The sequence below is a fragment of the Pinus tabuliformis genome, chromosome Q (assembly GCF_031772625.1).
Source record: "Pinus tabuliformis cultivar Carrire ecotype Pingquan chromosome Q, CPIR1, whole genome shotgun sequence".
Lineage (NCBI taxonomy): Eukaryota > Viridiplantae > Streptophyta > Pinopsida > Pinales > Pinaceae > Pinus > Pinus tabuliformis.
In genome coordinates, this window is record NC_142296.1 from 416,707,745 (window position 1) to 416,721,397 (window position 13,653).

Consider the following 13,653-nt stretch of genomic DNA (forward strand, 5'->3'; position numbering starts at 1 on the left):
TTCCAGGAGAGACTGGAAAACGAGAGAGAGTTGTAGCTCTCTGCAGGTTGCAGCCTGCGTACTGGTAAAGGACTGCACGAGTACAAAATCATTGTAACAAGAGTTTCTAATTTGAAAGAAGATAGAGACATATTGCAGCAGGTGGTTTTCGCCCACATTGGGTTTCCACCTTATATCTGGTGTTCTTTGGTGTGACTATCTGTTTTTCTTGTTCATGCTCATTATTTTATGGTACTGATATGCAAAAATAATTCAAAGTGTAAATAAGGAAGATTTGTTAAAAGAACTTGATAATACTGATTCACCCCCCCCCCCCCTCTCAGTATTATTTTCAACAAACTTTGCCTTTTAATGTTTTAAGAGTCGAGAAAAGGACAAAAGATGACTCTAGTCGCTTTCGGAGTTAATGAGCTCGAAAGGACAAGTGCTCGATGATCTTTTAAATTTAAAGAGTCAAAAATATCAAAACGACTTCTCGGGATAATCTAGGCAAAAGGATTACCAGGTAACCATGAACTGCAGAATACCTCTCGTCAAACCGAGAAGTACGGGGAGGCAATCTCCCTGAATGTTATGTTTGGTGTATCACGTTTACAAGGCGGTAGACTCGGCTTCCTATAGATAAAGGATTGCAACCTAGTGGGGTCTCCCTTTATATGCACAAGTCCGTACTAGCACTGTCTAGTGCCAGAGAAAACAACAACTGCTAAATTTAAAGACGCTGGAATACGTCTCTAGCCTAGACCTTCTAGGTATGATCGTTAGGTTTCAAATGCGCCATAGGTTAATTGAGTTCATTTTAAAGTTTATCTTGAATTATGTATCGGTTTTCAAGCCTTAGCGATGTGACTCGAAAAAATCCTGTATGCAGCTAAATGAGACAAGACTCTTTCAATTCGATGAATTGTTTACACTAGAGAGGGTAGAAAACACAATCAAATGTAAACAACCAAGCAACTAAAAACAAAATGATTTTTTCACTACTTCACTTTTCGAAAACAAAACAATGAAAAAAGCTCTTCCCAATTCCTATTTTCCTAACAAGTGCACTTCAAGCAGTCCTTCCAAAAGGTAAATATAATTCTTTTTCTTTTCAAATGAAAATGCAATTCTAGTCTCCAATGATGCTAAGTAACGTAACACATTGACACAACAAACTAGAATTGTGTACTTTTCATGAAATGACAAAAATGATTTTTTTGTAAAACACTTCAATGAAAAAGTTTTTGAGACAATCAACCCTCAAGAAAACGAAAACACACAAAAAATATCTTCTTCCAAACCAATGATGCAATGACTCTACCAAAAACGAGACAAGTAATGTGATATATGCTGGAAAAGAGACATTTGAACAATCAAACGAAACTATTCAAACTTGAATGATGGAGATCAAAGCAATAAGAGGACTACAAACGAAATGCAAGGAGTAAATTTACCAACAACTTGACTCACTGAGTTCACAATCAACGGGATGGATGACAAGCTAGATGTCCTAGAGCCACTAACCATCCAAAGACTCAAGAAATCAAGCAAAAGAAGGAAAACCAACAAGCACACAAACCAAGCCAAATCAAGCTTTCCAGTCAGGGAGAAATAGCCTAAAACAAGCTAAGAGGCAGAAATCAAGAGAGAAAGACACACTGGTTGAGATCTGGGGTAAACCCTAATCTCCACCTACAGGCATCGACGCGACTGCCTAACTGAAAACAAGCGCCAGAGGGGGGTCGGCGCGACTGTTTTGGTGAAACTCAATCCGATCAGCGCGACTGTTTTAGAAAATACCGCATTGGCCGAGGATTCAAAGAAAAAATAAAAATTTCTTCAGGTAAAAACTAGACTTGCTACTATAAATTTCAGACTCGGAGCAGTAAACTAAGCAAAGCAAAGAACACTAGAGGGAAATGGTGATACTAGAAAAGTTCACACAAAACCATGAAATTACAACCAATCAAACAAAAGGATTGGATCCCCACTATGGTCGCCAATTTGTGATGCAGGTAAATTCTAAGTGTGGACACAAACAATTTCTCTAGCCCAAGAGAGAGGGTCTAGTCACAAGCAGACAATCTATGGAATATTTCCTTAGGCTAGAATCAATTAAGAGGGCCTACCTCTTAGAACGCTATTCCGCTTGGTGATGATTATGCTTCCTCGCTCCAGCTATCTTTTTTTTCCTTCCTTCGCACACCTGAAACAAGCAAACGATAGCAAACAACAAACGTAATAGAATACAATATTGTATTCAGCCTACTTAACAGGTCAAGAAACATTAAGCCATAAATATGTGAGATGAAATTTCATTTAGAAAATCAATCAATAGTTGCATCTATATTAGTTCAAGAAGAGATTACAACCAATGTCTTGATGTTGTTGTTCTCCTCCGACATATCCAGGTTCCCACACTTCTGCTAGCATCTCATGGATAGCCTCGACAATGGTAGTCTCAAGGCTCTTCCCTTTAGTCTTCACACCAAACCAAGCTAACAATTCTCCCTTAAACACAAACTAGAAAGCTACAAATGATGGGTAGCTTGCTGGCTACTCTAAAATCAAAACCTCAGCCAGAACTTAATTAGGACTAAAAGCTAACTTGTGCTTGGGAAAAATAGAGGTTTATATAGCTGGGATGGAGGGGAGATGGTTCCTCTTCTCATGGGAGAAGGCCCTATCTCTTGGATTAGTTCCATCCTAATAGGGGAAAGGAGCCCAAACTGATCTCTTCGACTCCATCCGGACCAAACTTACGTTACGAAGCTTCTAGAGCTCAAAGCTTCGGCTCCATATTTAAAAAACTTTCCAAAAGAGGATCGACGCGACTGAAAAGGGATCAGTCGATCCAATCGGCGCTAGGGTTAGTTGTAAACCATGCATATCGGCACGAGGAGGACATGGACCATTAGCGCTGGTCTTGTAAACTGGGATAAACAAAAGATTTTTTGGAAATGATGCAAAAGGGAATTGTTCTGATCATGAAGAGGGACACAATGGAAGTTTCTTCATGACAGGAAAGCATGTCGGGAATACTGTAGAGGTCCTCCAGGATCGTGGACGGGGAGTACAGGGACAGTGAAAAAATGTTTTGTAACACTTCGTATTTTCCATTATCTCAAATCTCAATTCTTTGACCTACATTATTTTCAACCAATTTAGAGAGGTTCTCATGAATTCCAGTCATGTGCCTAGAGGCACCACTGTCCACCAACCATATTTCATCATGACCTACAATGGAACATGTAAAAGAAGAATAAAATGAGTATTCATCATCATAATCATTCTTTCTAGGCCTCCTCTTATGAGATGATTCATCAAGGTCAGTTGCAGAAGCATGATGTTTCCCTTTCCTCTTTCGATCATTATTCCTTTGATAGTCATTCCTTTGATTCCTTTGAGGACAGTCATTTTGATAGTGACCATATGCTTGGCAATGATAGGATTGAACATTTGTTAGATCTCTTCTATCTCTTCTATCTTGAGAGGGAGGAGGAGGTCCTCTTAGTGGAGTAGGTTCCCTTCTTGGAGTAGATCTTGGAGCAAGTCTTGAATTAGGTCTTCATTAGAGGAAATTTTAGCCTAAAAGTGCCCATGAAATTTTCACGGAATTTCCATCTCATAATATGTAAACCAATCAAAATAATTTAAATTTAAAAAAAGGTACATGTAAATATTTTGGAGGGAAAAGAAGAAAACTACTTTTTTAATTGTATTTCTGGCTTGAACACGTTTTTTTTTAATGTATCTTCAATTTTTATCAATATGGGTCTTCTCAAAAGTATGCATGATAGATACTCGTTGGATGCATAATTTAATTATGCATCCAATGAGTGTCTACACTTGAAATTTGAGTAAACCTATAAGGAGATAATACAAAAATACAATTAAAAAAGTAGTTTTCTTATTTTCCCTCCAAAATTCATCTCTCTTATTTTATTATTTTAACTATTATTTTATTACTTTTCCATAGGAGACCACTTTTAGGCTTAAATTTCCTCTAATGCTTCCAATACTTCTTTGAAATCTTCCAAAAATAGGCCTTCTTCTATTATTATTTGAGGGGGATGCAAAGGCTTGAGATTCTTTAGTTAGATTTGTAATCTTGCCTCTGGAAACGAGTCTTGACTCTTCTTGAGTGCAAACAACCCAAAGCTTGTCAAAATAAGGTGCATTTTCTCTACCACTAATACTTGCTGCAAAAGGATCCCACGACTCAGGTAGACCACCCTTTGCCACAACTACCAATTCTTTTTCGGGTACTTCGTCTCCAATCGGTTTGAGTTGATCTCTTGATTGAGATATCCTTACAAAATATGATGCCACGCTGTCATTATTTGTCACCTTGATATTGCAAAGTTGACCCCCAAACTTATAGATTGATTGATGTTGTTGATAGTGTACAATCCAGTAATGGCATCATACGTCTCCTTGGAAGTTTGATGATCAACAATATAGGGAATTAGATGATCCCTAATAGATTCTATAATGATTCTCCTTCCCAAGATGTCATCTTCCTTAAATTTATCTTTTCTTTCTTGTTCAACTGGTTCAATAAATTTTCATGTAACAATACCCAAAACCTCATGCCTTACAAGCACTAGGTAAATCCTAGCCTTCCATGCCCTGTAATTTGTAGCTCCTTCAAGCTTTCTCTCATACTTCATGAAGGAATTCATGATGAAGATGTCTAATAAAAAATAGAAAGTAGATTTCCAAACTCTTCAAAGTGTTTCTCAATTCTTTTCAAGGTGATCTAAATGCTCTTTCCCTTCACCAAAGCTTTGATCCCATGTTGAGATTCTAGTGCAAACAAGACTAGTACAATTTTTCAAACTAATAACTACTTCCAATGTTACAATTTGACATCTTATAGCATTACAATCATTAAGCAGTTATACATGAAAAATTTCATCCATTCACTTTCATCAATAGATGAATAGAGATCACAATGAATAGTAAAACAAGAGACAAGGGACACTGGAAATTAGGCTAGCAACTAGGGAAAAACCCACAAGGGAAAACCCAACCAATCTTTCCATATGAGAGAGAAAATTAGTTCATCAAAAGTACAACACAATATTCCCAAACATGATTCCGAATTCTGACCTCAATACATCCAAATCAAATCAGTCAAAGGAGAGAGAATATGTTTAATGTTGGTCAAAGTCATAGTCTACAACAGAGGGGTTGAATTTCAGCATGAGGTAGTTGAATAAAGGGGAGGAAATTCGGTCCTAAAATTTCCTCAGAATTACAACCAATGAACTAATCAAATCTCAGTCAAAGTACAGAGTTGATCCGTTCTCAACTTGTGGTCAACAAGCCCGAGAATAGGAGCAAATTCATAGTAAAATAGAATCAAAGTATCCCTGAAATATTTGGCCTCCAAGACAGACAAGGAACTCAGTCAAATAGAAGTCTCTCCAAAGTAAACATTGGTCAAACATAAGTAGTCTCTCTAAATTCAACATTGGTCAAACAAAAAACTAGAAGGCTAGTCAATGCAAAACATATTCTCCTTTGAATTCTTCGCACGTGTGGATGTCTCCTTGCTATTTCAGATTGAATGATGTGTGATGAGAAGGTTCCAAATGAAATCCAACGAGCTCTTATTTATTTGTCTTAGGAGGTGTCTTTTCCACATGTGGGGCCAAGTCGAGAACTTTAGGCCAATTTAGTAAAACATCAAAAATTCATAATTTCTCAATTAATTTGCAAATGAAAATACCGACCATAGCTACCCATTTTTCAACACTTTGGAGGGTTTGACCAACAAGGGACAAGAAATTAGCTTGCAATATACAACCAACAATTTGTTCGCTCATCAACCAGGTACATTTATGGTTTTATTAGCTCGATGGAAGGTATGGGGATTTAATTACTCCTATGGATTGTTATTTTCTGTTAGAAATCTCCCCAAGAGCACCAGTTGCTCTCTAAAACCCTAGTTGTTGTCTAGAAATGATAATTGTGCTCACTCTTCCTTCAGTTTTTAGTTTTCTGAGTCTTTTGGGTTTAAGTATTGGTTCGAGGTGCCCTCCTTGAGGGGTTTGAGGCACCTTGCTTGTCTAGTAGTCTGTGTGAAAAGTTGGGTTTTGTGTCGCTTTGCATTGTTACTTTTGGTAAGGGGGGAAAGAACCTCTTGGAGCACTTTCGCCTATGCTCGCAACCTAGGGGGCCCATCACCTAGGTCGATGTATATGTTTTTTTAGACTCGTGAGATTGGTCTATGGAGGTGTTTTTGTTCCCTCTTTTGTGGTTATATGGCAGTCTAATTACGTTAGAAGGTGGTGCAACTAGGAGTACTCTCCCTCAAGTGGTCGCAACCTCATGTGTTTTTCTGGTGCTGCATGCAGGTGGGGAGTCATTGTAGTTGGTATTCACCTTTGCAAGTGTGCTTAGATGCTAAGGTTTTCATGTTGTGACAGTGTAGTTGAGTGAGGAGAGGGATGGAGGATCGAGCTCGATGTAGTAGTTAGCATTTAGGGGATCCTAGCCTTAGGGAGGCGATGTACCCTCATCCTCCCCATCCACCTGGTTGTGAACCTCAACCCCCCTCTCTTGATTCCAATGATCATCAATTATGTCACATTACTTGGTTCTTAGAGCAGCTTAACAGGGACTTATCAATCATATGAATGGGCTTTAGGATAATCATTGGCAGTTGCACGAAAAATTGGTCACTGTTCAGAGAAGACAATGGCAAATCCAAGAGACGTTAGACCGCCTTGAAGGTAGAATTGCACATATGGAATTTCATGTACACTGTGACTACAAGCCTCCACCATATCCAGATTTGGGGCCTAACCATCTTGCTCCTATTACTTCTTCATGTATTTGAATGAATGTTGGTTGTATTTTGATTTTGTTTATTTTCTGGTATTATTTTCCTATCAGATTATGGATTCTAGGGTTGTTTAGGCAATTATCACCATGTCCACGAATATATTTACTAGCCAATAAATCTTGTAAGAGTGAGGTGAGTAGACTTTCGAGATTTTGTAACCAAAGATGTTATCTTTTTTATTAATGGAACTATTTGACTTACAAAGAAAAAAGTATAATATATGAAATTAAAATTATCTTAGTTGTGTAAATTAAATAGTTGATAAATGTAAATAATAATATTAATTATTGTTGATAATAATGATAAAAATAATTAATATATAAGTTAAACACATAAATTTTAAAAAATATGTAATAATTTCTTTAATTATGGATATTCACACCCACTTTATCACGGAAATTCCTTATAATACTATAAACCAATACCATGACTTATCAATACCACATGCCCAAAAAACCATAGCCCATTTCATATGACACTTTTTCATATGACATTTTGTTTAATTAATCAATTTAATTAAAATGGCATTAAAAATAACTACTTTGGAAGTAAATTTCAACCTTTCATTTGTATATACTACTAAGAATAACTACTTTGGAAGTCAATTTCAACCTTTCATTTGTATATACGTCATGCACGTCATTATGCACATGACGTGCATGATGTAATGGCTGGGGCGGATGGCTTTCGCACCCCCCAGCCATGTTCGATTCCTGCGGAGGCGTATATTTGATGACCCCCACGCTTTGGAGATGTTTGAACGATATTTGTAACGGCTATGCCGTAAAAATTCTGCTGGCTTCGGCCATATATGTTGTAAAAATCTGCTGGCTTCGGCCATATGATGATTTCTCTCTGAAAAAAAAAAAAAAAAAAAAAAAAAAAACAAAACAAAACAAAACAAAAAACAAAAAAAACTACTAAGAATATTCTAAAATATTCTATAGAGGTTAAATTCCTACCATCTATCTAATAATTATTGATAATTATATTAAAATTTTGAAATCCTTATTCCAAAAATTTTAAACAATTCTAGGAAGATTATTAAAATTTTGAAAAAATAAATATTAAACTGAATATTTTGAAAAAAAAAAAATAATAATAATAATAATAATGTAAAATTTTTTTTTTCTAATTGGTTGACGGTTGTTTTTATGTGGTTTTAAATTGAATTATGAAATATAAAAATTATATTAAAAATAAAATTATCCACATGTCTATTGATTGCAAAGGAATTTCAAAATATGATTTTAATAAAATCCATTCATAGCTCTATTGATTTGGAGTTAATAAAATTTAAAAAAGTGTTTTAATAACTTGGCTATCAGCAACACTGCATTTAATCTATGAATAGATTTTGTTACAATAAAATAGGCCAATATAATGGGTTATCAATATCACATGCTCAAAAAATCATAACTCGTTTGTATTATATTTGTTTATATGACATTAAATTCCTACTATCCACCCAATAATTATTAATAATTAAATTAAAAGTCTGGAAGCATATTCCAAAATAAACATTTCTAAAAATTCTGAAAATCCTATTCTAAAATAAACATGTCTTTCAACATAATTATTAAAAGTGTATAGTTTTAATGGATATATATATATATATATATATATATATATATATATATATATATATATATATATATATCCTCATAAATACTATTTACGTTGAAATAGATTTTAGATTTTAGATTTCAGTTAATTTATAATTATTTTTTCCCAAATGTAAAAAATAATACTATGTTTTTCTTAAATAAAATATAACTTACATTATTTTCCTTAAATAAAATTAATAATACAGTAAACATTTATCATAACACTTAGTTATTTGCACTAATAACTGACTACTATATTATAATAATAAATATCATTACCATTTAAAACCAGTCTAAATCCATATTAACTTTGGATCTACCAAGTGTTGAGAGGGATCAAATCTCTTTTCAATTTAAAAGAGTTTTGCATGCTTGGAAAATCCGGAGTTAAGATGGATCTACACTGGGTTAATTTCCCTCTTTAAATAGGTTATATTCCACACGAATACCATGGGTCATTGTTATTTATTATTTAAATATTTATTATTTTTATAAATTTAAATATTTATTAAACATATGATGATGATGATTATTAACCTCCACTAAGACCAATGTGGTCTATGAGATCTTAAGAAAGTAAGAGATTAATTGTGAATCTTTAATATTTTATTTCTATGATAAAAAAAAAAAAATGAAAAGAAGTGCTCTTAAATCACTATAGTTTTGCTAACTTAACAAGTCAAGAAGATTGGTAATGTGCCAAATGTTTTCGAAATGAAAACAGACATGAGTAAGAGTAGGACAATCCAAGAGAAAATGTTTTTCATCTTCAACCCTATTAATATCACAAAAATATTTGTTTTAAAAAATTAACAAATTTAAACACTATTTTAAAAAATAATAATTTAAACATAAAGATTTATAAAATAAATATTTTTATTTAAAATAATTTTTATTATAAAAATAATGATAATAAATGTGATTGATTTTTTTATGTTAAGGAATCGAAAGATATTAAGTCTCACGTTGATGCGAAATTAAAAAGCACTCAACTTTATATATTTTATTGAGTTTGAGCATGGTTTATAGTAAATTTATTATATTAATAAGTGTGTTAAGTTTCATTAGTACAATTGGTTGAGGATGAATCTTGTTAGCAAGGCCACCTAGGATCAAACTTCATGGAGATTGTTGTGCCCATGCTAGGGGAGGAGACATGCTAAAAAATCCAGTTAGTTTAGAGTTGGTGTGCCCCAGGCCGGGTGCGATCCCTGGGTGACTTTGACGAATTAGATGCCCTTGAATTGTAGTTTCTCAAGCCACATGTTTAATATTTTAATTATTTTTAGAAATTATTATAAATTTCAAAAAGAATATTTATAATTTTTTTATATATAATACACATAAATTAAATATTTTTAATATAATTATTTTATAATATATTTATATTAATAAGAACTTATTACAAATTGTTTTATACCATCATCATAAGAGCATCCATGGATCCAATTATGACTTCTAAAGAATGAATAGGGCCCTTCACCTTTTTATACCCAAGTTATATTGTTTTTTATTTTGCTAAAAAAGTTTTGAGTTTCAATTAGTTTTGAAATTTTTAAACAGATTCCATGAACGGTTGGAGGCTTCCACAATTATTCATATTATTGGATATTTTTGGAAGAGAACTCTTTCATGGATTCATGATCCGTCCAATGATTCGGATGGTTACTCTATCCATCATCAGGGACCAAAGAGCTTATGTGAGTAAACAAGTGCTGAAAAGCCCATTTATAGAATAATAAAAATTAAGCATCCGTTAGGATAAAAAGAATTAAGTATCTTGTCAATTTATTTATTTTAATAATTTTTACAAATTTGACCTTGACCAAAATTATTCTCTACATTTTATGCTAAAGGATATTTAATTTTTGTTATCCTATAAATTGGCTTTATGGCACTTGTTTACTCACATCATATGTTTGGTCCTTGATGATGGATGGGGTAACAATCCAAAACATTAGACGGATCATGAATCCATTACACAGTTCTCCTCTGGAAATATTTCTAATTTTTTAAAATTAAATTATTTTTTTCTAATTGATTGATGATTATCTTATGTGGTTTTAAATTGAATTGTCAGATGTAATATTTATATTAAAAAATCTTTGTTACAATACCATGGCTTATCAATACCACATGCCCATTAACCATGGATATTTACCCTCATTTTACCAGGAATATTATTAACTTGTAAATATGATTTGTTATAATACTATTAGACAGTACCATGGCTTATCAATACCACTTGCCCAAAAACCATAACTCATTTCAAAATCAAGATATTTTATAAATGTTTTATTTTATAACATTTTTATATTCATTAAGTTCTTGACTAGATAAGTACACAATCTCTAGCCATGTGTTTATTGTCAGTCTATTATATGAGCATTTTTTTTTTAATTTAAAATAAAATTTGATATACATAAACTTAAATCCAAAATAAAGTTTGATACATATAAACTCTTAGTCTAGTTGTAGGTAAAAAATCTATCTCGCAAAAGATTATATATATATATATATATATATATATATATATATATATAATTTAAAACTATTAATTACATTTTACATAAGAGGCGGGTACTAAGTAGCTACACTGCCTATTACATTTGTTTATTTTTAACTCTGGAAATGTTATCACATTATGTTTCCATCTTTTCTTTCTTAGATTATTGGGATTAAACTAGCTTGCATCCATCTTAACTCCGGATCTACCAAGTGCAGAAAGGGATCAAATCTCTTTTCACTTTAAAAGAGGTTTGTACCTCAAGCGAAATAATATAATATAATCTAGGTTGGTTTTTAAAATAATATAATTTATAGTCTTTATTTCATATCTCAAATTAACTTAAGCATTAGTTTTTTGTTTGCTAAATATTAATTTTATAAATTAATATAAATTATAATATATTAATTGTAGTTTATATTTAAAATTTTGATATATATATATATATATATATATATATATATATATATATATTAACAACAATGAGTACTTGTTATATTAATTTTGCATTCGGTCGCAGCAAAATACACGGGTGAGTTACATTTGAATTTGCGCATGGGCTTCTATTTTGCCATTTCCAGCCTAATTAGCAGAGCCCAAATGTTCATGATCACTACAAAAAGATACAACTAGTGCAATACTCTTATTTATCTTACTAGTATATATTTGACAAAATTGAGACAATAGGATTACACAGAAAAAACCAGACATTGCAAGATGAAGCTAAGCATTAGGATTAGTCAAGCGGTATAGATCAATGCCCGAATTCTGGACTTTAGAAGGGTTGCTCTATTCTTCTGGAGGAGATCCCAACTTTGACATCTGGAGTTGAAGGTCTTTGATCATGGTGTGCAACGCACCAACCTCATCCTCAAGCTTAGCAACCTGCCTACCTTTGGCATCAATAGTCTTTGAGTTTTCGTAGGCCACCACCCTTTGACGATACAACAAGTCCTTTATGTCTGAGAGCTCCACTTTGATTTCTGTCAACTCCTTTGCACACTGCACGCACACAGTTGGAGTCAGGGAGGAGAGTAAATTATGTTGACGACCCAAAGCTTGGCACGATGCCTCCTTCTCCATCACCCAGCCAGTGTGAGGGTGTTTGCTTCCCCATGAAATTGAAGCCATCCTCCCAAAATACCATTGAAATGCAAGACAGGACTGAGAGGCGGTGCACCAATATAGCTCTTCCCGAGTTAACCTCCACTGAGCCTACCAGGGCAAGCTAGAGTATTGACTAAAAGGGAGGATGCAGACCTAGTCCTAGAGAAAGATTGCAGTCCCACACCCCAAATAGGAATCTGATTTCTTCTCTCTAGGCGAACAAAACCCAATCCAACTCGGGATGAAATTCACAAGTAGAATGAGAGGGGACAGAGAACTCATCTGCAATTTATAACAGTGGCCCTGCAGAATCAAGCTCGAGCCACCAAGATCCCAATATGACATCATCATTTCCCTGGGCGGAGAGAGCGACTATTATTTGTAGATGGAAGCTCAAGCAATTAGGTTGTCTAGTCTGGGCCATGAGGAGTAAATGCAACACGTAGGGAGAGAGGGCTCGCATGGAAACCAACTTTGCATACCTGCAATGAACCTTGAACCTTGAAACCGACGTGAAGACTATCATGCTTAATTGTAGACTCGATTCAAATGGCATCACGTGGAGGGGATAATGTAATCCACACAGTAGGAGAGTGGGGAGATATGTCATCACACCAATGAACGGAGAAGGACAATGAGAAATCATGTTGCAGACATTTGGAGAGTGACGAGGAATGACGGGAGCGGCTAAAACATTCCAGATGTACCAAGGATAAGAGAGTGAATAAGGGGGGCACATGGGGGGGCTAATCATAGGGAAGGGTTAGGGTATAGGGAAAAGACTAGAGACTCCATTTATTTCCAATTTTCCTTCAGATAAACAACATGTTTTTTTTTCCATTAGATCTGCTTCTGTATTAAGGTTTCAAAGGATGTGCCAAGCTTGAGAGATTTCAAAGGAAGGAAGAATGCTTTGAGCACGAAGAAGAGTCTGGCTTAGATGATTGTCTTGGGCAAGGGAAGAGTTTCTTAGGTGTCTAATAATCAGATAGGAGTCACCCAGGATTGTGATGTTTTTAACTTCCCTCTTCTTGGCTAGAAGGAGTCCCATATACAAGTTGTAAACTTTCGCTTGATTGTTGGTCTTGATGCCAAGTCCCCATGCATACTTATCCACTATTATTCCATCAGCATTAAAGAGAATCCCTCCCCCTCCTACCACCCCTAAAAAATAATAAATATTTATTAATTAGATTATCCAAACCTAATTCATAATCTTGATAACAAATGTCATAATCTTTAATTATTAATCCATTTATTAATTATAGTGTTTAATTCTTTATTTATTTATTTATAATTTTTGAATTTGTATAAATTGAGATGGACATTTTCATATATATATTATTTACTATAATTATTGTTAAAGTGTTTAATGGGTCTTTCATATACAAATATTTGCATTTGTTAAATCATTAATATATAGTTATATTTTATGTTAATTATTTTAATGGACCACATAAATAATTTGTATAATACATTTATTTCTATGTAAATTTTGATGGTCCAATTTAACTATCCTACATTATTATTAATATTGGTTTTTTATTAATCCTAATTAATTTTAAAAATATTATTAAATTATATATTTTTTAATT

At 33.6% G+C, this 13,653-nt stretch overlaps 1 pseudogene; it reads right to left on the reverse strand.

Moving 5' to 3' along the window:
• LOC149219970 (phosphoenolpyruvate carboxylase kinase 2 pseudogene) overlaps nt 1–12,082 on the reverse strand; it is a 31,860-nt pseudogene extending 19,778 nt beyond the window's left edge.
• Nucleotides 12,083–13,653: the final 1,571 nt, after the last annotated feature.